Source organism: Manis pentadactyla, chromosome 8 (assembly GCF_030020395.1).
Source record: "Manis pentadactyla isolate mManPen7 chromosome 8, mManPen7.hap1, whole genome shotgun sequence".
NCBI classification, from domain to species: domain Eukaryota; kingdom Metazoa; phylum Chordata; class Mammalia; order Pholidota; family Manidae; genus Manis; species Manis pentadactyla.
In genome coordinates this window covers 126714435-126741184 of record NC_080026.1, presented here as the reverse complement: position 1 = coordinate 126741184, position 26750 = coordinate 126714435, and the positions used below count along the sequence as shown (strand labels likewise).

Sequence of the window (26750 nt, the reverse complement as noted above, 5' to 3'; positions counted from 1 at the left end):
GAGGACACAGCAAGGCTGAGGCACAACAGCAGTTTTCCTTCAGTGAGGAAGGCCTGGAGTCACCAGAACCCAGAAGAGGAAAAAAAGGATTCTTCCTTAGAAACTTCAGAGGGAACAGGGCCCCACGGGCACCTTAACTTTCACCTTGCTTTGCTCCTCATGCCTACCTCCCAGGTCTAGAACAGTGCCAGGCACATCATAAGTGATCAATAAGCACTTGTCAAATTAATGAACCCTATGAGATACGAATTGTTGTCTCAGTCTCTGCTTCGGAAAACTGACACCCAGAGAGGTTTATTAACTTGCCCCAAGTCTCACATTCAGAATAGTCAGGATTCGTACTCAGGCCTTCGAATCAAGTTCAGGTCTACTCCACCACATCACAGAAGCTTGGTTTTTACTTTAAGAAAAAATTACCCATAGTAACTTTACAATTTACTTTGAAATACATCCAAAAAATGATATAGTTTTATATCTCACAAGACCGGACCTGGAACTTTCCCCTGTAGTTTGGGTACTAACTTCCCTGGAGGGTAAGGAAATCCCTGCAGGCACAGAGATGGGCAGCTGGCTTGCACGCAGCAGCAGAGCTAAGTCTGGAGGCTCCTGGGTCCTAACCTTGCGTGAGAGAAGGGATGCTGTGCCCTCCATGATTGGATGGCTGTGCATCACACAGATGGGGAAGGGCTTAGATGCATTGTAGTACTGATGGTCACTGCTCCTCTCTTCTCCCCAAAAAGGACAGAAACAACTGGATTTAATTTTTTTTTTCCTGTGTCATGTAACACACATCTCTAACACCTGTTAAGTTTTACACACACACACACACACACACACACACACACACACACACACACACACACACACACTTTTAACTTGGTTTTTCTTTTCCTTTTTTTGGGTAAATAACATACATACTGTCAATTTTTTATTAAAAGAAATATGCTTTGATGTGCTAGCATAACTGCTTCAGCTTCCTGTGTACCATAGTACTATGTGGCTTCAGCTTTCGTACTTACAAACAGATGGACAAGACATTTATTATGCTTTTTTGCCAAAGGGAGTTACTTTTGTAGCACTTTTGTGTAACATTTGTGTTCTCCCTTGCCCCAACTTTTTCTTTCTTTCTTTTTTTAAAAATAAATAAATAAAACTTGATTCTTACAATGGCAAAAAAGATAGCATATAGTGTAGATTTTCTAATATCCTTCCCCTAGTGCATGTCTTGGTTATGAGTGTGAGGATGAATCTTGGCTTTTGGAAATAATCTAAAGATCATTCAAAGTTCATTTTACTACTTAAAGCAAGCAAATCATTAGGTGTGGTACTGCCAGTCTGGGTTGGAAATAAGATGGGGTATTAGGGTTAGCAGAACAGTTTTCCTGTGTATCCCCCAGTCCACAAACTTCTTGTGGGTGGGGCCCATCTTAGTCATCTTTTTATCTCCAGTGCTTGGGACACAGTAGGTATTTAATAGATGTTTGAATGGACTTGGATGGTTTAAGTGGATGGATGGATGGATGGATGGATGGATGGATAACTTATAGCCCTGAGGGCAATTTTAAAGAAGAATTTGCCAGAGTATTTAGAAAAATGATTACATAGGTGGCCAATCTGAAGGTACATATCAGCATTCTGTTCTGTTAAGGGAGGTGCCTGGTTGTATGGTCATGGTTTACATGTTTGAATGGATCAGCAGTATATCAGATCTTATCTTTTCTTATGTTTCACATAGTCAAACTAAAGTGTTGCTCTAAATCTAGGAAATGTATAGACACAAAGTAGAAAATTCATGCAAGAGTAGACTGCCATTTAGAGGGCATGGATACTTTTTTGGGCACCATACCTAACAAGTATGTGATTTGGGGAAGGTCGGTTTCAATGTTTGAATGTTCTCATCTGTCATGTGAGGGGATTCGACATCATCTGAGGACTCATCCTGTACTGTCCGTCGTTCTATGAAACAGTGACTTCCACTCACTCCTGCTTTGATACCTGGATGTTTCACCTGTGTCTTTCCCCTGATTTGTATCCTTCCTTACCTAGATTTTAAGCCTTTCCTCAATGACTGCATCCCTAGTGCCACGGTTAGCTGAGGATGGCATGTGTATTTAACCTTGCTCTGGACAAAAGGTTAGTCATCCTGAGACTGCCATGGTTTGGGGAACAACTGAGGACTGTGTAATTTCTGCATATTTGCTTCCTGTTTGAAATAGTGATGTGTGGGTTTCTGAAAAGTGCATCAGAATATGGATTTGGGGGAGATTTTGAAGCCTTCTGTGGTCAATTTCTAAGCCAAGTGTGCTGATTTGTATCTGCTGGGGATTCCCAATGAGGACTAGTTCAGCTGGTGGCACACCTCTCCCTGAGAAACCTTCCCGCCCGTCTCTCTGTCTCCACTCCCTCCTTTCTCTCAGGCTTTAAAGGTGGTGTGGTGGACAGAATAATGGCCCACCAAAGATGTGCACATCCACATCCCTGAAACTTGCAGGTGTGCTGTGTTGCATGAGAGAAAGGACTTTGCAGATGTGCGTAAATGAAGGATCTTGATGTGGGGAAATCTTTCAGGTTCCCTGGGCCGGTGCAGTCACAAAGGCCCTTGTAAGGGTGAGGCAGAAGGATCAGAGTCAGAGAAGGAGATGGGATGACAGAAGAAGAGGCGAGAGAGAGGTTTAAAAGATGCTGTGCAGCTGGCCTCGAAAGGCCAGGAAGGGGCCACAAGCCAAGGAATGCACATGGCCTCTAGAAGCTGGAAAAGGCAAGGGAAAGGATTCTCACCTAGACTCTAGCACAGTCCTGCTGACACTTGGATTTTAGGCTTTCTGAGCTCTGAGACTGTAAGGTAACAACTCTGTGTTGTTCTGACTGGTAGGTTTGTGGTAATTTGTTCCAGTAGCAATGAGAAACTAATACAGACAGGGAGGCCTTTCCTATTAGATTAAAAATACTAAAGGAAGGAGGGCTACATGGGCAGGATGATTACATATCCATTCACCCAGCTCATGTGATGGAACATCTGTTATGTGCCAGGCACAGGGTGAGGCAGAAATGCATAGGCTGGGTTAAAATAAAAATCAAATATAGATCTGGCCCTCAAGGAGTTTACAGTTCTCTAAAGAAGATGCAAGTGTAAGAATAATGCCACAGGGCTGAACATGGTCCGTATACAAATGATGGGTGGGCCAGCCAAAGAGCTGCTTAGAGCACCTAGCTATAAGGGGGACCCAAAATACCATCAAATATACCTTAGAAAAAACTGTACAGACTCTTCTCAAAACACATATGGGATGTGTATATGGAAAAAATTGTTTACCCCCCAAGGAACCCTCTTCATTGGTGAGGCTTATGTTTCATTGAATAAGGTTAGCAAGTTTGGGTCTGAGCTGAATTGTTGAGCACTATGTAGGGGGATCTGAGTGCCCCACTGATGGTCCCTCTCACCCTTCCCTGACAGAACTCTCTGTCTGCTCTCTACGAGAATGCTAAGTGACTATTTAAAAGCTATCAGTTTGGAGAGCACAAAAGTAACTGTCTGTATGTCATGTCTTGTATCTCAGTCTGACTGAGAAAGTATAACAAAAAAGACAGAAATGAGTCAGTAGGTCAATTTAAAGTAGAGAAAGAGTTCTTCCAGAAGGCATTAAAGAAGGTTCAATGGGGAAGGTGTTTTCTAAACTTGGCCATGAAGGAAAAGAAAATATTTCAGTGCAGTGGTTGACAAACTATGGCCTGCCAGCTAGCTACCTATTTTTGTACGTAAAGTTATATTGGGACAGCCATACCTATTTATTTAAATATTGTTTATGGCTGCCTTTGTTTCAGTGGCAGAGTTGAACAGTTTCCACAAAGACTATGTGGCCTGCAAACTGAAAGCATTTATTTTCTGGCGCTTTACAGAAAAAGTCTACTGACCTCTGCTTTTCTGTGTCTCCATAGCAGGTCTTTTGTCAGAAGCCATGAAAAATTAAAAGTTTCAGAAATGATTATTAGTTTGTTTAGAGAATTAGGATGAAGGTTTTGACAGAGTGAGGAAATGAGACTACCAGTTGTTCTGCTCCTATATGCTGAATTGTATTCTTAATTCAGTCATGTGGCAAATAATTATTGATGCCCAGCTATGTGTGAATCAGTAGGCTGAAGGTTGATCATCCAAAAAAAAAAGTTTCTCAGGGTTTTGTTCCTATTCTAATTATTGAGCATTGGTAATCCATAGATATAGAATAATTCTGTATCAACCAGAATACTTAATTATTCAGAAACCCAGTCATTGATCCAGCTAAATACCATGTACTTTGATATCCACAAGAGCTATACCAGAAATTTTAATTAATGTTTCAAACTCCCTTTATGATTTCTCAGGATAAATTAGAGAGCATAGAGTATCTACCAGGTTCATCTGCAGTGGGGGGTAGTTTAAAGTTGACTTGGAAAGGTGAGCTGGGTCAGGAATGATTCATTGGAAATGGCTTTGTTTTCTTGACTTTCTGGTGGGAAAGAATTCATATGGTTATTTTTAGGCATTCTGTTCTCATTTATCAGTCCAACTTTGGCAACATGGATTTACCTAACAGACCCAATTTGTAAATAGTGAAACAAATTCATGAGAATATTTATAAACTACTTTCTACATATACAGCAGGTCAGAAGACACAATTATGAGTAATTCACTGGCCATTCTAAGGCTCCTTATTTAAGGCTTTCTAATGAGCTCCCTATTTATAGATTTTTGGCTCTGGAACAGGGCTGGTACAGTAAATAGCAGGGAGGGGGAGGGGAAGGGGAAGGGCAATCCGGAAGCAGGTCCAAATGCAAGAGCACCCCTACTGGGGTTGGCTTAGAGACTCTCTGTACCCCTCTGCCTGTTCTCTCAGGTAGCACAGCACACACAGAACCCAACAAAAGCAGAATTTGTGTCTCTTAGGAGACCAGCCCTTCTCTGCTGGTACATCAAAACATGTAAAACAGAAGTGAGTGATGGTAAGGGAGTAGTGATATTTCCGTGAACTTGGGTCTTGATGAAACCCTTTATCTCTTATCCCTGATGTGTAGTTTTTTTTTATCTCATCTCTCCGAAGTGTGTTTGTATGGTTTTATTTTCCTCTGAATGGTAGAGAATATGTTAATAGATTTTTAAGAAGCAACTAAAAAAGGGGAAAAAAACAAACAAAGTCTTAAAAATCCTTCCTCTTTCCTTCCCTCCCCAAACTTTCATAGCCCCTGGAGTGGGTGTGGAGGTGGCAGGAGTCTTTTGTACTTTCTAAACCTGCTGTTTGTTCAAGTGGCTGTTATGACTGCAGCAACATAATTGCTCCTAAAAAGCCTTGATAATAAAAAAAAAATCTATTTTTATTTTGTAATCTTGAGGCTCCTTGGCTGCCATTTTTCCAGTCCACTTTAGTAACTTCTGAAAATTAGCCTGACGAATATGGTTTCCCAGCTGGATCAAAGAACAGCCCTTTGTCATGGGTGCTGGCTGTGTGTGTGGAGGGGAGCTGGAGAGACATGCAGGGGGTGGAGATGTAAAAGGGCATAGAGATGGGATTCCAAGACGGAGGTTTTTCTGCCTTCGCTTGGCTGCTTAAAAGGAAGCATGAAGGTAGGAAGCGTGCTTTCCACCTCCCTCCTGGGACTGCCTGCCTCTCCAGGCGTGGTTGAATATACAGGGAAAACATCTTATTCCTTGTCTGTTCTTGGTGCCCACAGCTTCTTGCTCGCCTGGCCAGTTTGGATCTTCAGTGTGGCGGACACCCCAGCCACCCTCATGTGGAGTTTTCTGCATTTTTCTGAACCATGCTTCTAAGAGGATGTGCTCAGGCTTCTAAGAGGAGGCCAGATGATTGAGAGCTTGTCAGCTTTGAGTGAGAGGCTCCCCTTGGGTGAAGTTGCACCAGGCAGCCTTTCCTGATACTTAGATTTTGCAGTTTGACTCTGGATTCAGCCTCTGAACCAAACCAGCTCTGTATTTGCCTTGGACAGTTTGTTCACCCTTCCCTGAACCATGGTGTTGAGCTCATTTAGGATGACCCTGGAAGTTGTGGCTCTGGTGGAAGAACCATCTCACGGGTTTTCAAAGGCTATGGTAGTGGCAGGTTGTGGAGTGGTGGCTCCTGGGCACGCTTGTGCCTAACATCTGGGGGCCCAGGACAGTGGTGCAAGTGGAGACCTACTCCAGCCCTTTGAGTAGGCAAGAGGTCTCCAGACGCCCAACCTGCAAACCCAAACTCCTATCTACAGTAGGAATGAGGATTTATTTGTTTGCCTGAGCATAGGTATTCCTGGTTCATGAGGGTGAAGAATGAGGGTGCCCATTCAAACCAAGGGCACTTTATATCTGTGCAGACAAAAAGCCCCAAACCACTAAGAAATGAAATTACTCCTTAAATCATGCTGAGAACAAAAGGAAGAATTCATTCAGACTCAGGAGTGTTGGCCAGGCAACTCCTAACCTCCTGTTAACGGGCCGACTAACTTAGATTTGTCCACACTGCTCTGATTACCAAATTACCAGGCCTTTATTTTTCTTTCCAATGTCTTAGCTCACTTTAAAATGTTTCTGATATTTGGAGATTGAAGGAGACAACCTGGTAAAACCTTGTAATTTTCCCCTGACAACGTGTAAGTTGCCACTTTTTGCAGGGCAAAAAGGTATAGTTAAAATGAAGTCAGGTCGTGGGATGCTGTGCGGTTTAGAATGTCAGTTTTTCATGATGGGGCTGCTGAAAAGTTTATTGCCTTGTGCCAAAAAGAGCCATTCTGATTTCGTCTTTGAAAGTTGAATTTAAAACTCAGAATATTCTTTCTTTATAATTATGCTTCTTATTTGGCAACATATGGTGAAAATTTATACGGCCTATCAATGTAAAAGAACAGAGCTGAGGCTCCAGGCTTTTATGGTGATTACATCTACCTGTATGGGGGCTTTATGTCCCTACAATTTGAATCATTTATAGATGCACATTCAACAGAGTTCTAGCATAACTAGTACTGTGGGGTTTTTTGCTGACTAAATGATAGGCAAAGCAATTTCCAACAAATGTGTCCCAGTAGGCTGTCATCATAGAAGCCTTGTAATATTGCTTTTTAACCTTAGCACTGGCAGCTATCCAGAAATTATTGCATTGATACCACACTGCCTTGCACCAGGCAGTTACCCTTTTCTCCGTGGGAACCTGGTGAACTCTCAAGTAGGTGCCTGCTCCCCCCTCCTCGGGCTCCCTTGTTTTTATTTCAGGGAGATCTTTTACCTGTTCTTGTTCAGCCGTAGGTAGCCAGGCACATTGAAAGTGTAAAAATAGAGCAAAAACAATTTTCTGGATTGTGTTATTATGCCTTTAATGCATTCAATTAACATTCAGAGCTTTGTCACCAAATAAATGACGCACATCTGGGGCACAAAGGGAAGGGAAGGGCAGGCTTTGTGGGTTTTTTCCCCTTAGGCAAAGTCACATTCAGCTTCCTTTCTTCTTTCCTTCTCTCCTCACTCCCTTCCTACCTTTCTTGCATTTTGAGAACCTCCTGTAAATGGCTTTTGGGGATTGGCAGGTCGTGATTCTGGGCTTGGGGAAGGAATTATTTAGACATCTGGGGAAGGATTGAAAGAAATACACATTGTGCACTTTCCTGACAGAAGAGGTCAGCCGAGGGTGGGGTCTGGGCAGCCTTCTTGAAGTTTCTGCAGGAACTTGAGCTCCTGGGCGCGCGCCTTTATGAAGACGACTGTGAATCTGGCTCTCTCCCGTCTCCTCCTTGCAGAGCCCAGGCTCGGGGTGGATCTTATTTCCTCAGAGCCCATTGCTCTTCTGGAACCCTGGCAGTGCTCATCTTTCCTGTCTAGGTTGAGAGAGGAGCAGTCTGGCAATCATTTAGTTCTAGAAGCTTGACTTCAGACACCCATCATGTTTAGAGTACACTTGCCCTGTGTCATGATGGGCACTGAGCACATGCTTCTGTTTCTTCCCGCACTGTGGGGGGGCGTGCTGTTGTGTTCATGTGCCACGATGGCTCTGGGCCTGACTCCCATGTGCTTCCTCCAGCTGCATCCCAGTTGCTGCTCTGGAGTGCCCTCCCCAAGCTCTGGCCCCCTCTCTGCCTTGTCTGGGTCTCTCATCAGGCTTGCAATGCCTCCCTTGGGGGCATTTGTCTTCTCATAGAGTGCTATGCCCATCTTCACCTTCATCAGGAAAAGAGACCTTAAAAAAAAAACCTCTGACCTAATGCATTTGCCTTGACCTTCTAAAATGATGAGTGCTATAAATGGAGAAATAGATAACTATTACATATCCATAGTTCATAGAAAATTTTGTCTTTGGCTTGGAAAAAAGCATTGTACTGGATAAAATTGGAAAGGTAAGCTGTAATAGAAAATCAAATGCAAAGCATTGAGTAAAACATGGAAATTCAACCTACTTCCCTTATTTCTATTGTCTAAGAGATGTTTCACTCAGTATCAGTGAATGAATTTCAGAACCTGCTTATGTAATATTTCTACTATAATAGACATTTAAAGAAAATTAAACTTTAGATGGTTAGTATATCTAGTTGCAAATTTAAATGCTGCCTCAAAAGGTAAGGTGTGCTTGGAGCAGGGGTGGGGAGTGACAGTAGAAGGGGCATGGTGTTCTCTAACGTGGGTATGAAGACAGACACTTAAATGTACACACCGAAGGACATCCGGGGGCTGAGGGGATGTTATTCCTTTGGTTACTAAGATGTGTCAATCAAGGGAACTCCTTGGAGGAAGTGTTTCTTAAGCTACTGGAATGGACAGTGTTGATGATTACACAACAGTGTGAATGTACTTAATGTCACTGAATTATACACTCAAAAATGATTAAAATGACAAACTTTGTGTTATGCATACATTAGTGCAATTTTTTTTAGAAAGGTGGGCAAGCAATTGAGCATTTTTAATGCACCTAAGCATGCTCCCTGGGACAGTTAATGAACTTGACATACCAGGTGCCTCCTGAGGAGCCTTGCCTCTTCAAACAGTTGTTCTTCACAGGGGAAGGATGTTGATTCTACCTTTATGTCAGTGAAGAGGCAGAATCTATTCTCTGCCTGCAGGTGGGTTCATTGACTGTCCCAGGGAGCATGCTTAGGTGCATTAAAAATGCTCAATTGCTTGCCCACCTTTATAAAAAAATTGCACTAATGTATGCATAACCCAAAATTTATCATTGTCACTTTTGAGTGTACAATTCAGTGACGTTAAGTACATTCACATTGTTGTGTGATCATCAACACTGTCCATTCCAGAACTTTTTCATCATTCCAAACTGACACTCTGTACCCATTGAACAATAACTCTTCATCGTCCCTTCCCACAGCCCCTGGTAACCACCATTCTACTTTCTGTCTTCATGAATTTGGCTATTCTCAGTAGCCCATGTAAATGAAATCATACAGTATTGGTCCTTTCGTGTCTGGCTTCTTTTACCATTGCTCACCTTTTTGAAGATTTGGTCATCACAACCAGGAGCTTATGTGCCAGTATTCATTCAGCTAAACTTGGCTTCCGCGGACACCACTACAAAAGGCTGCTCCCCTAACCCAGCAAACCTCAGTTTAAATGGTATTGCCTCAAAGAGCCCCCACCCCAACCAGCCTTTCATAAGAGGTCCCCTTTTCCTCTTTTTGTCTGTCTTTGTATTCTGCTTATTGCCATTGGCTAACTGGTCCACTAGATTTTAAGATCTGTGAGGGCTGGGACTTCTGTCTAGATTTGTATCTGGAGCATAACCCATGCTATGTGCTTAGCACATAGTAAGTGCTCAGTAAACAGTTGCAGGGTGGAGAGAGGGATGGAGGAATGTATCTGTCTCTAGCCTTGGCTGAGAATCCTCATGAGAACATACATTTGGCTGTGTTTTGAGTACCTCAGAGAGAAATGCTAACTTAATGCTGCCATTCTTATTAGAGTCTGTGCTTCCTTCACATAGATTTCTCCCTGATAAATGTTTGGAATTCAAACGACCCTCCTCTCTTAGCCTGCTAAGGTTCTGGACCACTTTGCTCTAGACCTTCCATGGTGTGTGTGCACTGGAAGGTAAACAAATTTAATATTAGCCGAAATGACACACAATTAAGAGCTAAAACCTGCTACAGAAAAGTCAAATCCTGCAATCTTGTGCTAGATAAAAATGCCTTATGGATGAGCTCCTTCATTGGATTATCCAACCCAGTAACTCCTAGATTATTATGTTAATTAGACTTTATTAATATTAAAAATAAGACAGCAGTTTTCAGGCCTGGGAAATTAGAACGTAACTCACTGAATAAGGCTGTAGTCTTAGAAGGGCCTCACTGAGCTCCTAGTCCAACTTACTCATGGTATGAAGGAGAAATTTGCAGGCAGGTGACATCAGGGGATACCCAGAGTTCCCCAGAGACACTGGCTGAGCAAGCAGTGGAACCCAGGGCTCCGGCCTCATGGTCTCAAATGGGCATTTTTCAATGAAAAATAATATACAAATACTAAATATTCATAGAACATTTGCATTCAGAAAGTTATGTCTTTTTTCTAGAATACTTGGGGCTTTTATTAGCTAATGCCAAGCATTGTGGTCATGGTTTTTAATCCATCTTCCATTCAAATGTAATACTTTCATCACTGAAGTAGCACAGTAATCTGAACACACCTGTAAAAAACCTTAAGTTACTCTTCATTGAGTTCTAACATTGAAGTTCCCAGGAAATCAGCAGTTCTTGAGAAAAGGACCTGAGGTGTGTGACCACAGGCACGTTCCAGCTTTTGGGTAAACAGCTTGAAGGGACATTAGCTTGAGCAGCACTTGAAATTCGCTGAAAGCTCACGAGAGCTTGAGACATGAGTCGCAGTTAAAATTCTTCTGTTTCTTTGGGGAAAAGTCATATTCCTTATTAATACAGAACTTTCATTTGCTAGGAAAATCTCACTTCTTTTATGTTCTGTTCACCTAAAATGCAAGTTGGAGTTTGTATACGATTAATTAAGCAGAAGATAGATGGCCCTTAAAATGAACATTCAGCATTTTCCCTGTCTGTATACAGACTATGGAAATAATTGGATGGAAAACAACATGGCATTTAAATGTGGATTTTTTTTTTTTTTAAAGAGCCTCTCCCCTTCAACTTATAAAGAGTGGCCTTTCAGAATTGTGTAATGTCACAGACATATGTGTAAACCCATCACTCATGCCACAAAATGCCCTCATTTTGTAAGGGCACCTGTTCATTTGGCTGTTGGCAAGACCTCGCTTAGTGGCATATCAATAATCAGGAACTGCCACCAACCTTCACGTGTGAAGTCATGTGCCCTTGTTTCTCTTGTCACTTAGTTCCTCAGGGGACCATGGGGTTGTCACATTTCATCACTGGGAAAATATAAATCTATTTGGAAAATGGCAAGGTGCTCCAGGACTGTTCTAGCTGCATTTGAGCCCTTAGAAGTATCCCTCTTTCCAGGGGACGGTCACCGGAATGTAGTCATGCTGGCCACCGTCTCTAGTTGGCACAGAGGCTTTCTTACCCTTGGTGCCAGTTCTCAGTCCTGTGCCTAACCACAGAATAGCTGTGGCAGGTTGGCCCCGTGTTCCCAGATCCTGGGAATAAATCCCCTTGGTACTTCCGCCCTCAACACCCCCGCCTCCTGTGCAAAAACAAGTAAAGTAAGATAAAAAGAACCAAAGCTGCAGCTTCCTGGAGGTGTACAGAGTGGCCCTGGGTGGCACCACACACAGAGGAGCCGGCTCGAAAATGCTGGGCCAGGCAGCATCAGCTTCTGTTCCCTCTCTGAGTGAGGGACCCAGCGGGTGCAGAGCCCAGGACTGGATATCAACTGGGGAAACCAGGCCTGCGGGACATTGAGAGGATTCAATAGGTAAAAGAGCAATGGTAACAATAGCGTCCAGCCTTTATTGTCCTGCCCGGTGTTCAGCAGACTTAGAGATGCAAAGGATTTCTTAAGGAAGTGCTCGTGGAAGAAACTTGTACAGGGAACAGGACAGACAGATGCAAGAAGGCAGTGTGAATTCAGGCGAAGGCCTTTTGGGGGCATTTGAATTTTGGGGGCATACCTTTTGTGGTCTCCCAGTGGAAAAGGTGTTCCACGAAGGAGGTTTTCTGCATTGGCCCTGGCTCTAGGGATAAGAAGCTTCCCATTGCCTATGGCCAGGGCTCTAGGTCAACAGCCAGACAATCAGGTGATTGGTGTGGCCAGTTTTCCCTGGGCTCCTTGCTTTGAGAACTTGATCCAGCCTCATGTCAGCGTAGGGAAGATGCACGGAGGGGCTTCATGCCCCTGCTGTGACCTCTGAGGAGACATTTTAGTTAGAGACCAGCTGCAGTGCCACCTCCTCTTGGAACTTGGCCTGGCAAGAGAGGCAGCCTTCTCCAGCCACCTCCAGCCTTTAGGAGGATTGGTTTGGGGAGTTGCGGGTCCTGGCCAGTAAAGGAACCCATGTTGCTCCTCTGGGGATATGCTCCCATTCATCATCAAGTTAGTTAGGGCACTTGAACACTGGAGAAGTTCATGCATGCTGACATGTGGGCCCAGAGACAAGGCTGCCAATCGGTCCTCCTCCAAGCTGCGGGGACCTCTCTTGTAATAGCTGGCCTGGTGGTGACTGGTCCTGGCAGCCCATGATTTTCAGGGGCTCCCCTGACACATCTGGGGGCTTTGGTGGGCAGCTCCTCTCTATGCCTGGAGTTTCCAAGAGCTGTTTCCTGAAGGGTTTGGAAAGCTGCCCTTCTTTGCCTAACTTTACAGTGTAGGGAGGACCAAAGGGTCTGTTAACAGTGTGTGTTTCTTAAACAATTGGGGTTATGCAAAAGCAAGTGACTTTCTTAGAAGGCTACCAGGTGAGGTGGGCACTACATCTTGTGAAAATGCTCCATGCAAACTCAGGAAACTCAGTAGCTGGTGCCCTGGAATGCTCCCAAGCACTGGTGGAAGCAGTGACCTTTACTCTAGTAAATTTCCCAGGGGAGGCTCTGGGGCAATGCAGAGAGCATTCATCTGGCGATCTGAAGCTCTGTCCCAGGTCCTCAGAAGGAAATTGGAGCACTTCCCTGGGGATGCTGAGGTGGAGCAAGCACTCTCCCAGCCTTCAAGGAGCCGGAGCAGAACATGGGACCAATAGGTGGGCAGTGCTGCCCACATCAGTGGCTGTGGGTGCCGCCAAACACAGAGGAACCTGGCACCAGAACGCTGGGTCAAGCAGCATCAGCTTCTGTTACCTTCTCTGCCTAAGAGACCCAGTGGACATAGAGAAAGAGTAGGCGAGTGAGGAAGAGGAAGAAAAGGGGAGGGAGGGAAAAGAAGAGGGAGGACCAAAAACTGGACATCTCATCCCAGGCTGCAAGAACCGTGGGTGGGGGGAGCTCAGTGGAGCTGTTTTTCACCTGCGCTTATGCCCTCATCAGTTGCCAGTGTACAAGCCCCTTGTTCTCCATCCTTTCTGTTCAGCTTGTACGGTGCTGAAAGTAAAAGTGAGGAAGGAGTTGGATTGGGGCAAAAGAGCATGGTTTCAGACTGACCAGTGTTCATCCATCCTCCTGATCTTGAGTAAGTTAACTCTCTGAGCCTGAGATACCCATGGGATGGTGTAAAGGGCAGCTCACAGGGCTATGGAGACAGTTTCATGGCATAAGACGTTGAAAGTCCTTAGCAGACATTGGCATGTAGTACTCACTGCGTTCGGTAAATATGACCTATTAGAATTGGATTGGACTATTGGGGTGCTTCCTGAATGGGGGTAACCCCAGTGTATGATGCTGTCCTTGCCCACCAGGCCTTATCTAACCCAAGGGGATCAGCTTTGAACCCCAGGCCCAGTGAGCAAAGCTTCCTTTCTCATCTTTCTGGAGTGCACTGATAAGATGGCTTTGAAATGGTGAAAGAAAAGGAAATTGATCTACAAATGCTATACTTGCTCTCTCAGAGGAAAAGAGTGCATTTTTTCCTTTAATACTCAAAATGGAGAAAAAGTCAGGAAGGTAAGAAAAATGAATAGGGCAAAATGTGTCTAGTGTGTATGGGAAGGCCCTTGCATTACCTTGACTCCAAAAGATAAATTGAATAGTGTTGCGTCTTCACAAACTACTGCACTGCTTTTGGCTGGAAGCATGGGGATAACCAGGATCTCAAGATTCTTGTAAAATGTCTTCCTTGATGCTCAGCCCCAGGTGAGACTTGCAGGTGGATATCATTACTTGATGGCCTTAAGACCAAGGCATTGCTTGTTTCCTGCTACCTCTCCAAGCATGGACGTGGACATCTCCCAGGACTGGCAAAGTGACAGTGACAGGTGCTTTGCATTTCTTTTGCAATACTTGGGAACAGAATGAGTGGGATTTCAGGGCTTCCAGAGGTGAGACATGAAGCGAATGGTGGTTGGTTACCTCCTGAGTCACTGAGCTGCTTCTGGGTCATCTCCAGTTCTGAAGGTGGGGGACAGCTTGAGCTGTTTTGGAACTGGCCTTACCACGCAGGGGATTGTCTTCCCTGAGGGTTTCAGCCCTGGTGCGTTGACTATGGATTCAGTGAGACAGAGAAATGACAATGGAATGTTTTTGGGGTAAAAGGGTTTATACCTGGCTTTGTTCTCCTGGCAGTAGGTTGAGCACTAGACTCACATCTGTATCCAGCAGTCTGCAGGTCCGTAAGCCACCTCTGTCTCTCTCTCTGCCTCTGTCCAGAGCACTGGGCAGAGCTCTTTATATAGTGACTCAGTTCGTGATAGCTTATTGCCAAAAGGTGTGGAACAATAGCCTAACAGTAGGTCAATTACATCATCAAGTAGTTTAGGGTCAGGTGAGGATCCTGGCCATAGGCACTTCCATTTTCCCCACAGAGATTTCTTCATGTAGCTCACTGACTGCTACTGGCCCCGAGCAAGAGCCCTCCAGATCTGCTTTCTTGGCAATTGTCGTGCCAATGGGTTTCAGCCCCAGGCAAGTTCGCTATGGATTCAGTCCAAAGGTGACCAAAGAAAATGACAGCAAAACGTTCTTGGGGTGAGAGGGTTATATCCAACTTTATTTCCAGGTAGCAGGTCAGTCACTAAAATCCCATTCACTCAGAGCAAATCTGCATGCAGTAAGCTGCTTGCTTCTGGGCCCCTCTGTCCGCACAGCCGTCCTCTGGGCCTTTCTGCACAGCCGTCCTGCACAACCGTCCTCTGGGCCTCTCTGCACAGCTGTCCCACACAGCCATCCTCTGGGCCTCTGTCCTCAGTGCTACCACCACTCCAGCCTCTGCTCTGCTCTTCTACAGCCTTGTAGCCCTGCCACCGTGTCACGCCCAGAGCAGTGGGCGGACCTCTTTATATAGAGTCCAGTTACCTACAGGTGTGCAGTGAGGTAGTCAAACAGGGCCAGGTGAGAATCCTGGCCACAGGAACTTTCATTTTATTCACAGCAATGTTCCAAAGTGTTTGTTTAATTAGGCTTTTGAGTTCTGGGGTCTGGAGGGTAGGGGAGTGATACAGACAAGTGATATTTGGTCCAAACCAGCCACTTTAAATATGTTTATTCTTAAATAAACATTTAAGACATTGTCTTGCAAGTGGGTTTCAGCTCTGGGCAAGTTCACTATGGATTCAATGAGACTGAAGAATGACAATGGAATGTTCTTGGGGTAAAAGGGTTTATTACCTGACTTGTTCTCCCAGTGATAGGTGATAGGTTGAGCCCTAGAATTACATCTGCATCCAAGTGTGTAATCCTCCTTTGTCTCTGCCTACACCCAGAGCACTGGGCAGAGCTCTTTATATAGTGACTCAATCAATAGCTCTTTGCCTAGGGGTGTGGAAGCAGTAGCCTAGCAGCAGGACAGTTATATCACCAAGTAGTTTAGGGTCAGGTGAGGATCCTGGCCATAGGAACTTCAATTTTCCCCACAGACATGCTTTCTTTTATGGCTCCTAAAGAAAATACAGGACTACAGCAAGAAAGTTATTATTATTATTATTATTATTATTATTATTAATATCTTCATTAGGTCATCCTTCATTAGGAGTCATCCTCCTTGGTTTATGTAATACTATCATCACTGCATTGTCAAAGGAACAGCCTTTCTCCTTGGCTTATCTAGGTTTTCCTTCTTCATTCCCCATCTCTGCCCCACTCCCTGCCGCTGACCCCCACTCACATGTATTTAACCTGTGTTCTTGAATCTGTGTGTATTCTTCAATATGTATGTATCCTTGAACAGAATATTTTTTATGTGCCCATCTTTGTTTGTTTTTAATACAAATGTTATTGCACTACAGAGATTTCTCAGTTTCTTACCATTTCCACTCAAAACTTTTGAATATCAATCCATGTTTTGTACTTTGTAGCTAGTTCATAGTTTCTGCTATAGGAGCTTTTTAATCCTTGGGAAAAGAATAAAAGAAAAATGAGCCAATACCTCAGTGAGGTGTTATTGCGGCATTTTATAGATAACTAAGACTTCCAGCATGAAGACCTATGTTAAGGGACATGGCAGAACTGGGCCTTACTCCTGACTCCCAGCCCAGTGCCCCTTCCCCTACTAGGCTAGGGATCTCGCTTTTCTTAAACCCTTGGTGACCTGAGCTTGTAAAAGTCTGGCTTTGGTAGTGTTGATGGTTGCATCCTTAAAGAGATCCTTGGGCTGGAGGCCAAACACCCAGGCCTTTGGCTTTCCCTCAGCCCATTTTGTTGCTGCAAATACAGCTGTGTTCACAGACCATTTCTACCTGTGTTTTCTGCTCTTTGCTAGTCAACAAGGGATATCTGTGCCTCCCACACACTAGAACAAAGCTAATATTGCAAGCATGTTATTACTCGTGCAGGCATAAGAATAATAGTGCCTTTGTTCCTAAGTTCTCACAAATGGAGTCCAATAGGCTTATTTCAGTTCTTTTTTGTCATCTACCTTGAGAGCTTCACCAAAATCGGCTCTACCATGAAACACATTATTTATGGATGACAGTAGTTGCATGTGATGATTTAGAAGGAGGGGAAAGGTTGGGTTTCTGAACCCAAGGCCCTTCTTTGCTAACACTATGGATCCATAAAAAGCTTATAAACACTTTTCAGAAATGGAACAGAGACCTCAGCAAGGGGAAGGTTTCTTGAAAAAGACTGCAGATGCTGTTTACAGAAAGGTCTAGCACATTATTTGGAGGAGGGTGATGGTGGGGTCATGGCAGCAGGGAGGGATGGAGCCTCCAGTTGGAATAAAAAAGAAGGTCCAATCCTAGAATTCAAAACAAAAACAGCTTAGAGATGTGGGAAGAGGACAGAAGGAGTCGAGAACCAGATAAAAAGAGGCCAGTGACTGGCTGTTGTTGGATGTAGAAGCTAGAAAATAAGTTTTGTTGGGAGAAAATGTTAAGGAGTCAGTGACAAAATCTGTAGTGACTGAATATTGTATGAAAGTTGATACATGCTTTAATTATATCATTCTGTTATTTGTTACTCTGTTATTACCATCCTTTTTATTTAGTAACTGAATAATGAGAGAGAGAGAGCGCTGATATTGATGAAGACCTTCAAGTTGAAATATTTATTATGGGACCCAACTTTCTCAGAATATGTGTCAGGGAGCGTAGACTCACAAAAGAAAATTTCATATTTGTGAGGACAGTATAAGTATTTGGCTTTTATTTATGTTCTCACATGCTACACAAATAGGTTTTCTGTCCACTGTGCTGGAATTTATGCTGCAGAGTCTTATTACAATATTGTAAATTGTAAATTTGGAAATACCATTATTTTTCCTGAATGTTCACCTCAGCCAGGCACTTTAAAACCTTTGAGTCAAAGAGGTGTTGCCTGAATTAATTAGGTATTTGTTCAGAAAGAAATATTTGCTGATGGGCATGGATTGGAATAATGATTATTAAGGAATCTAATTCATTTGACAAATCGCAGATTGCCAGAGTTACAAGATTCACAACACAGGATACAAAGTGTCTCTTTGCAAGGTCGGCTTAGTGGGTGACACCTAGAATCTGTGTTTCATCAGGGGACAGTGCCCAGGGTCAGGCCCTTTAAGCCGATGACCCCTGGAACCCTGACCCTGCCTTTTTTGGGCAACTTCCAGACACCTGTGGCTCTTCAGTGCTTTCAGGAGTGGGACAAGTCATCTCCAGGTGCCATTTAGAGGCAACCCTTTGCTCTACGCCCGGCATATGATCCAGCTTTCATTCCCACAGACACTGTCCATGCTCCCAGCTCTCCAGCCAAGCCAGTTTGCTCCTGGTCCCCTCTGAGCACTTTCCTGGCTCTCTGACGTCTCTTCTGCGTGGAGTAGCCTGTCCCTGGTCCTCTCCTTCTGTAGAAATCCCATTCATTATTCTAGGACCCAGGCACACCTCTCTGTCTCAGACCATTATCCCAGACCGCTCGACCCAAAGAGCGGGCCGTATCTTCTGTTTTCCGTTCCAGTTCCGGCGTCTGCATGAGTAAAAGGCTGTGTACTGGGATGGGAAAGAGCTTGGGCTCAAAACCCACCTCTCCCACTTACTGTCACATGACCACTAACTAGTAATTTAGTCTCCATGCTTCGGTTTCCTCACTGGTAAAATGTGCTGGAAGTAGTTACCTTATGGGTTTTTTATGAGGACTTAGTTACTATTTTTAAAGTGCTTAGATCAGTGCCTAACATAAAATCCTGATAATATAGCCATTTGGGTCTGGGGGTATAGGTAGGTAACCTGGGGTTGTATTTGCTCTTCTTGTCTGGACTGTAAGCTGCTTGGGGGCCAGCCAACCTGTGCTTCTGTGTACCTCCCTCTGCATCTAACACTGTCCCCTGCATACCAGCCGTCATTCAGAGAGCGAGCAGATGGGGAACAGGGCACTGACTGGTCTGAGACCTGCTCCTGCAGACAGCAAGCTCCACCTACTGTGGGGTGCTCCAGTGCACACAGGGGCTTCAAAGGATGGACCCGAGACGCTCCTCTCCAGGACTCAGAGAGGAGGACCCCAGTGGGGAGGCATGGGAGAGAAAGCCCTCAGTCTGCAGAAGAGACAGGATGATGGTTTTCTACTGTGCACATCAGTCTTCCTTTTGGAATAGTCCTCCTTTGGTCCCACTCAGGGCTCCCCTGGTTTGAGTGTATTTTCGGACTTTAGCAAAGACACATGCCCTGGGGGACCCCAATGAGATCAGAGGTGGGAATTAATCACTGCTCTTTTCTGGGTGTCCACTGCACACAGTCTCTACCTCTTTTAGAACTTAGCGCAGTGACTCATCTGTGTGGATACGAATCTGTCTCTTGCACCCAGTTTTGAAACCTTGGATCGCTTCTCTGAACTGCTGAATTTGATTCTTGAAGTGGTGTAGTCACTGAATACCTGCTCCGTAACACACTGAACAGTGTAAGTCAGCCTGTTCTCAAGGAGCCTAACATCTGGCTGACTGACAATTAAACAGTAATAAATAAGGAAGTGCTTAATTAACAGTACCAGACAGTAAAGACAATACTGTGTGAATCTAGGGGGAGAGAAAGTCCTCCCACAACCCCTTGTGGGCTGGAGCACATGAAGGAAGGGCTCCTGGCACGGTGAAGATTTCTGTGTGTATGATGTGTCTTTATTTGAAAACTTCATGATTTACCAGTTGGGAGGAAGCCAAGCCCAAACAAAGTCTTTATGCAGTTCAATCTCAGGTATGCTGCAGTTAGAAATGTCCCTGCTTTTGAAAGGGTGCATTTTATAAGTCTGATGTGCATACTTAAAAGAAGAGCTAAAGTATAGATTTTGAAAATGCAATTGTGGCAGTAGCTATTGGACCCTGTTGTTAGTGGCAATGGCAGAAGGGGCTCGGGCCTGGGGTCTCTAGGGCCTCCTGCCTCTGTCTCCCCTCAGCCTGTCCTCTCTGGTGGACACCCCTTTCCAGCTCAGGAATTGGGGCATTTGGCTTTGTCCTCAGTGTGCCCAGATGTGCAGGTGGGCATACTTATTCATCAGTAGGAAGAACTAGCAGGGGATGGGTAGAGCTGCTTAATTTATAGTGATACCTACCACTCAGATACTCAGGAAGCAGTTTTATTGCTTCTTGTTCATGTGATTCACTTTTCTGGCTAAATTCCTATCACACCTCCTGTTCCTCTGGAGAACCGGAGGGGATGCTTGCTGCCTCCTTTTCCTTTCTGTATTCTCTCCTCCCTCCACGGTTTCAGTTACCCACGTGTATTTTGACAACCGCCAGCTCTGGCACAAGCCTTCCTCCCAAGCTCTAGATCTCATTTTGATGCTTCTCCCTCAGCCTCCTCAGGCTCATCCTTGCCCCAGCCCAGGGCCTGCCCTCTTCCTGTGTTTCCTGTTGCAAGTGGCAGCACCACCTTGGCCCTGAGCCTGGAGCCCACCTGTCTCCCTCCTCCTCCACTCAGCATGTGGACATCCCCCAGGACCTAGATTCTGCTTTCTGGGTTCATCTCAAATCCTTCCCTGTTTCCATTCCTGTGTCTTCTCTTCATTCTGGGCCATTGCACAAGCCTCCTGATGGGCCACTCTCTCTGTCCTCCACACTGTCACCATCACAATACAGAGATGTGCTCCTCGAGTTGCCGTGGTTTGAGAACACTAGGTATCCCTCATTGCCAGAGGAGGAAGTCTGCATTTCTTACCGCAGCCTTTGGTATTCTCCATGGTCAGGCTTCCAGCTCATCTTCTCTAGCATCCTCTATGTTCTAGACACACTTGACTGCTTACCTTTCCTTAGACGAGCCAGACACATTACAGCCTCTGTGCGTTTGGTCTTGCTGTCTGTTGGTCTCTGTCTGCCTGGTTTCCCTGGGGAATGACAGTCACGCTTCAAGACCCTTCTCTGTGAAGCTGTGTACCCCACTACAGCTGTGCTACTGCACTGCAACACTGCCCCCCACTCTCCTCCTATTAGTACAAGTTAACTTCCTGAGGACTGACACTGAATCTCATCTTTGTATGTCCAGGGCCTGGTCCATAGTGGGCCTGACATCATGACATGGAGAGAGTTAGAAGGGTGGATGGAGGAATGGCTGAATAGATAGGAAGGAAACAAGAGAGGATGGGGAAATGGGGGAAAGATGACGGAAAAAAGTGAATGGATTCCATTTAGGAATCCTAAAGTATTCCCATGGCAGGCACTTCTGGCCCCTTTCTCCAGTGCCACGTATGAACTGCACTTTTTTGTTTTCTGCTCCAAATCTGATAAGGAGCATGGCCCACAGTAGGCTTTCAGTGAGCATTCACAGATTGATATGTTTGTGGAAAATATGCCTTAAAATTCTTGGGCTGCGTAAAAACAGGCAACTGGTTGATACCCTGCTTATGAATTAAAGATTTTGTTTGTTATCTTTTAAAAAAAAATAGTGCATTTGCGGGGCTATCTGTGGTGGAAATAGTCTGCCTGCATCCTACATTAGTAGCCCCTATTTTTTTTTTAAACATCCACTTAGGAAGAAACTAAAGGAAGGTCATTTGGTAACCAGCTGGGAACTCCAGCTCACATGTGGGCCTGCTTTTTGCCTTAATGCTTAGTTCCTGCAAAATTGAACTGGGCAGATTCCTTTGGGAAACAAGGCAATGAACATAAAAAGAGAAAAAGCAGAGCAACTGAGTTCTGTGTTTCTTTTTATTACCATATTGATGTTTACATTTTGTAACTATGGTAACAGAGCAGTCTTATGGTGAGTGATGAGGGATAAAAGCTTCTCCATGGTAGGACAGTGGCAAAACAAAGGGACACCAAGGATGGCAGAGGTCTGGGCCAGCTACCTTTACTGATTTTTCTGAAGTTTCTAATTCAGCTCCTGAAGCAAAGCTAGCCAGGAAATTCTGGATGAGGTTCCCAGGCAAAGTAACAAGCATAAAAATCAACCAGCATTAATCTCTCCCTATAACGATCTATGCATGGTAATCTAACATTGCATTTTATTTTTCTTCTGTCCTTGGCTGAAGGCAGCCCGCTGGGCTCCCACTTGCTCAGGCTTTCTGATAAATGTCAGACCATCTTTTGGGGCTAGTACGTAGTTAGACAGCTAAGAAGTCACATATTTCCTCCAAGGCGTCCTCTTTCTCAAGGATATGGCTCCATGTTGAGGATAAAGCTGGGTGCACATTCTGCATCGGGTACAGAGCAAACGCTATTAACCTGGAGGAAGGCTGACATTTCTGCAGGCTGCCGCAGTGTTGGTATTTTATTTGCTTCCCCTGGGGCCTGACTGTATCCTGCCTCTTCCCCGTGATGTGCTCAGGTGAAGCTTGAATGCCGTGTACAGGTTTTCTAACAGGTCGCGGAAGAAAGAGATTTCATTTAGAGTTCTAGGATAGAGGGAGAGAGGATGCCTGCCACCTTCAATTGATTAGGACAGTACTTTTGCAGGCAGGACCCACACTGGGGCTTTTTCATCAGTTATGGGACATGGTTGTGCAAGTCTTTTGGAAAAAATACAATAAATCTACGACTCTCATAGAGCCATTTATATATTATATTTTGCTTTCAACATGGAGAGAGAAAAATCATGTTTTAAAGCTTATTAAAATGTTACCCATATAGATAGTTTTAAAAGATAATTTATATTAGCACTGGTGCATAACCTTTTAAATTAATAATTCAGAACTGTGACTAGCGCTTTTAGCGATCTCTAGTATATTATCTGACTGTTCCACTGAGAAATTAGCACTTATGGACTAAAGTATAAAATTGAAAAATCTAACCCATTTAGGAGTCTGTTCTCAGTTACAAGAGCCTTCCTAAATGAAAGCCTATTAGTGTGAGAATTCTGATTTCTAGAATCAAATTTGTTCTAGGTCATTATGGAGTTTTTATAAAGAAAGGCCTGTGCTGCCTAACACCACATTGAAATCTTAAAAGTACGCAGACTATTGATTTTTAGCAAGAGTTTTACTGCCCCAGACACTGAAGAATGATTCTCATGACTAAAATTTATAGGTTGTTAAGGGGAAGAATGCGGCAAAAAGACGAAAGATTCACAAAATTAGCTCATTTGGTTCGTTAGAGTTCACTTAGCACTCTTCCCTGAAATACAGATATATCTGAGTCTGAAAAGGGTTTCTTGGTTACATGGTAGATTTATATAGGTCAGAAATATACTGGAATCATATTTTAGCCTTCAAGGACAAAATCACTTTTTGGCGTTTGCAAAGAAAAAGCAAAGCGATTTTTTTTAAAAAGCCTGTTTTGTCAAAAAGATCAGGGCTGGCAGGTCTAGTAGACACTGGCTGACTTTATTTCACATGGAAAAAAAAACTTTTCATCCCAAACTAAACAGACACATACAGAATGCTTTCTCTAGTTCAGGTTTGTTTTTAATGCAGTTAAAGGCAAAATCAGATTCCGTGTCTCAGTGTAGAATAGGAGAACCTTTCTGAATCCCTTAGGGGTGATACTCTCTCACGTGCCCCTTGAGGGCATGTGGAGTTACTGGAAAGGCAGTTCTGTGAAAGCCATAAGTGTGTATGGGTTAAAATACAGAATGTCCTTAGCCCAGTGGCAGTGGTACAGGAGAGACCACTGCACTAGGGAGATTACAAGATGGCATTTTATCTCAGCTCCATCACTGAGTAGATGTGACACTGGATACTCTGCGCATCAGTCTCTTCATCTTTAAAATGGGAGCCATAACACCCCTCATCCCTTCATCAAGCACATCTTCAGAACTGTATTCTAGCCCTTCCTATGCAAGGACCACAGACCTCATGGGCTCAGGAACCAGGAAACCACCAGCCCTATAGCACCTAGGGACTTAGGTGTGCTCCGTACCCAGGGCTGCTGAGGAGATCGAGGCATCTGTATGGAGGTGCTTTTAAAAGTGCATTGCTCTTTTTCCTGGTGCCTCGGCTGCCTTAGGATGAAGCTGAACATCTCTTTCCCAGTGCTGGCTGCCAGAAACTCATTGAAGTGGACAATGAACGCAAACCTCGCACCTTGTATGAGAAGAGTATGGTCACAAAAATTGCTGCTGATGCTCTGGGTGAGGAGTGGAAGGGTTATGTGGTCCAAATCAGTGGTGGGAAAGACAAATAAAGTTTCCCCATGAAGCAGGGTGTCTTAAACCCCTGGCTGTGTCCACCTTCTACTGAGTAAGGGACATTCCTGTTACAGATTAAGAACTAAGTTGCCAGGACTGGGGAAAGGAAGTGCAAATCTGTTCGGGGTTGCATTGGGGATGCCAATTTGAGTGTTCTCAATGAGGCCATTGTAAAAAAAAAAAACGGGAGAAGGATATTCCTGGACTCACTGATGCTACTGTGCCTCATTGCCTAGGACCCAAGCTAGCAGAATTCACACAATCTCTCTAAAGAAGATGATGTCCTCCAGTATGTTGTGAGAAAGCCCCTAAACAAGGCAAGAAGCCCAGGACCAAAGTGCCTAAGATTCAGCATCTTGTTACTCCACGTGCCCTGCAACACACATATCAGCATATTGCTCTGAAGAAACAACACACTAAGAAAAATAAGGAAAAGGCTGCAAGATATGCTAAACTTTTGGCCAGAAGAATGAAGGAGACCAAAGAAAAACACCAGGAACAGATTGCCACGAGATGGAGGCTGTCCTCTCTGAGAGCTTCTACATCTAAGTCTGAATCCAGTCAAAAATGAGAATTTTTTGAGTAACAAATAAGATCAGACATCCAAAAAAAAAAGTGTATTGATGAAAGAAGTTGAGCCCGTAGCAATTTCCAATTTTAAAAATAGGCATTTGTATTCAATAATACATTCTATAAATGTGTGAGTAAATGAATTTATATATCAAAATGAATATTGTCTCCTTCAAAGTAGACGCCTGAAAGGTGCTGCTTACAGCCCACTAAGGATGTAGTCATACCACAACTCCAGGTGTTTGCAACAGCTAACCCAGGGGCTTATGGCTTCTGAGTGTGCCTTAACTTAAGCCTCTCTCCTCCCAACCGCCAGAAAGATCTTCCTCGTGTGCAAATCTGAGCAAGTGGGTCTGCTCCAGCCGGCAAGTGGAGTGGGGTGTTGAAACCCTCAGGTGGCAACTGCCCAGACCTGTCAGAATAAGGTCCCTGATCCTTGGCCTGGTATAGGTGGCCCCTCTATTTTCTGACTCCTGCCAACTCTCTAGTCATCTCCCTATATGCACTCTCTCTCCAGGCCATCTGGAACTACTTGAGTTTCCCAAAAGTGCCAGTCCCTGTGTGGCCTCCTGCATTCACACCTGCTCTCCTCAATGCCTGGCATGCCCTCTCTGAACCTGTTCTTCCTCCAAGAAGGGACAAAAGTGCCACTTCCTTTTGGAAACCTTTGCATCCCCTTTTCCAGCTAAGTTGGGCCTCCTCCTGTTTCCCACTGACAAGCTTGCTCTGTTGTGCTGCATTTTCTGGTCCCTGTGTGTGCCTTTGTCACTGGATCCTGAACTCAGAGTAGGATTCCTGGGCCTTCATCTCTCCCCAGACCCCATCAACAGGAAACACCTCACAAGTTCTCAGTAAACATTTACGTGGTGGGTGGGTGGCTGGCTGGCTAGCTGGAGACATGTAAGCTCCTAGTCATACCTCGTAATTTCTAGTGTATCAACCATCAGGAGTGAATAGCCCTGCAAGAGATTAGGGACTGCATATTCTGTTAAGATCTGTGAGTGATTCTGGATTCTTTCTGCTCTTCCTCCAGTGAAACTCCGAAGGCTTTGGAAAGATGACAGACTCTAGCTGGGGAACATTTAACCTGGTCTCATCTTCCAGGTGGTTCTCAGGGCTAAGGCTAAAGTCTTGCGGTGTATTCCCAGATAAAGGAAGGACTTCAGAGTGCAGTGGTGGGGCATCTGGGAAGATACTGGAGGAGGGAAGAGGAGAAACCACCAACCTGGGGCATGAAGTACCTGCATGTGAGCTCTTCCCAGTGCTGTTTCCTTGCCACCCCTCCCTCTGACTCTTTCCCACTGACACCTACAGAGGAACCCTCACTGAGGACTCTTTCTCAGTCATAAGCAAGAGGGAGTCTGTAGGCAGAGGCCTTTGGGACCTCAGGCAGTGGCAGAGGGCATGGGAAATGGAGGAACTCCTTGGTCTGGGCTCCAGGGAAGTTCAAGGAAACCTCTGCCAAGATGTGCTTGTGACCCAGCATCTGCCAATAGTCCCTGTCATCCAGCTGCATGTGTGGCTGCTTCAGGAAGCCTAATAAATCTGGTGATTTAATTACACTAAATTACTTAATCAGAGAACTTTTTATGCTACAAATTATTACTTTAATAAACCAGAGAGAATAAAGAAAAATTTCTTGAATATCTTTGCCAAATCAGTCTGGGAATCCATTTTCAATTTAATAACTAATAGCGGAGGAGATTGAAATAGATGTTATTACAGATTTTTACAAGGCAAAATATATTTAAGCAGGATCAGAAGGTTAATTAAAATTATAGTTGGGTCTTGTCATTACCCAGCCACTCGTTTTCTTCTGCATAGTTGCGCTCTGAGTTTAGCGTCTGTTTGATAAAAATGCTTAAAATGGAATCCTCGTTTAAAAGAGAATTAGACTCGGTATTATTTCTGAGCCTGATCTCATATACCTACGTCAGAAATAAACGCATAATTAACCCTTTTTCATGATAAATTAACATTCATTTTCTTAGGATTAGTAGGAAATAGCATAATACCGGGCAGGGTTTGCCTTCATTTGAACAGTCCTCTGGGACCTCTAACATTCTTAAAGGATTAGTGAAGCCTGTGATTCATTGTGTGTGTGTCTATGTACAGGAAAATAGGATGCAGTTCCTCACTGTCGGGGAGAGAGGTTTTCCTAATTGACAGCTTTTACAAGCATGGAAGGAT

General features: G+C 44.3%; 1 protein-coding gene and 1 pseudogene across 5 annotated transcripts in view; both read left to right on the top strand.

The window, feature by feature from the left end:
* Positions 1 to 26750, top strand: part of GFRA1 (GDNF family receptor alpha 1) — a 205948-nt gene that overhangs the window by 78440 nt on the left and 100758 nt on the right. The gene's annotated exons all lie outside the window — the stretch shown is intronic.
* Positions 23811 to 24610, top strand: LOC118919144 (40S ribosomal protein S6-like; annotated as a pseudogene).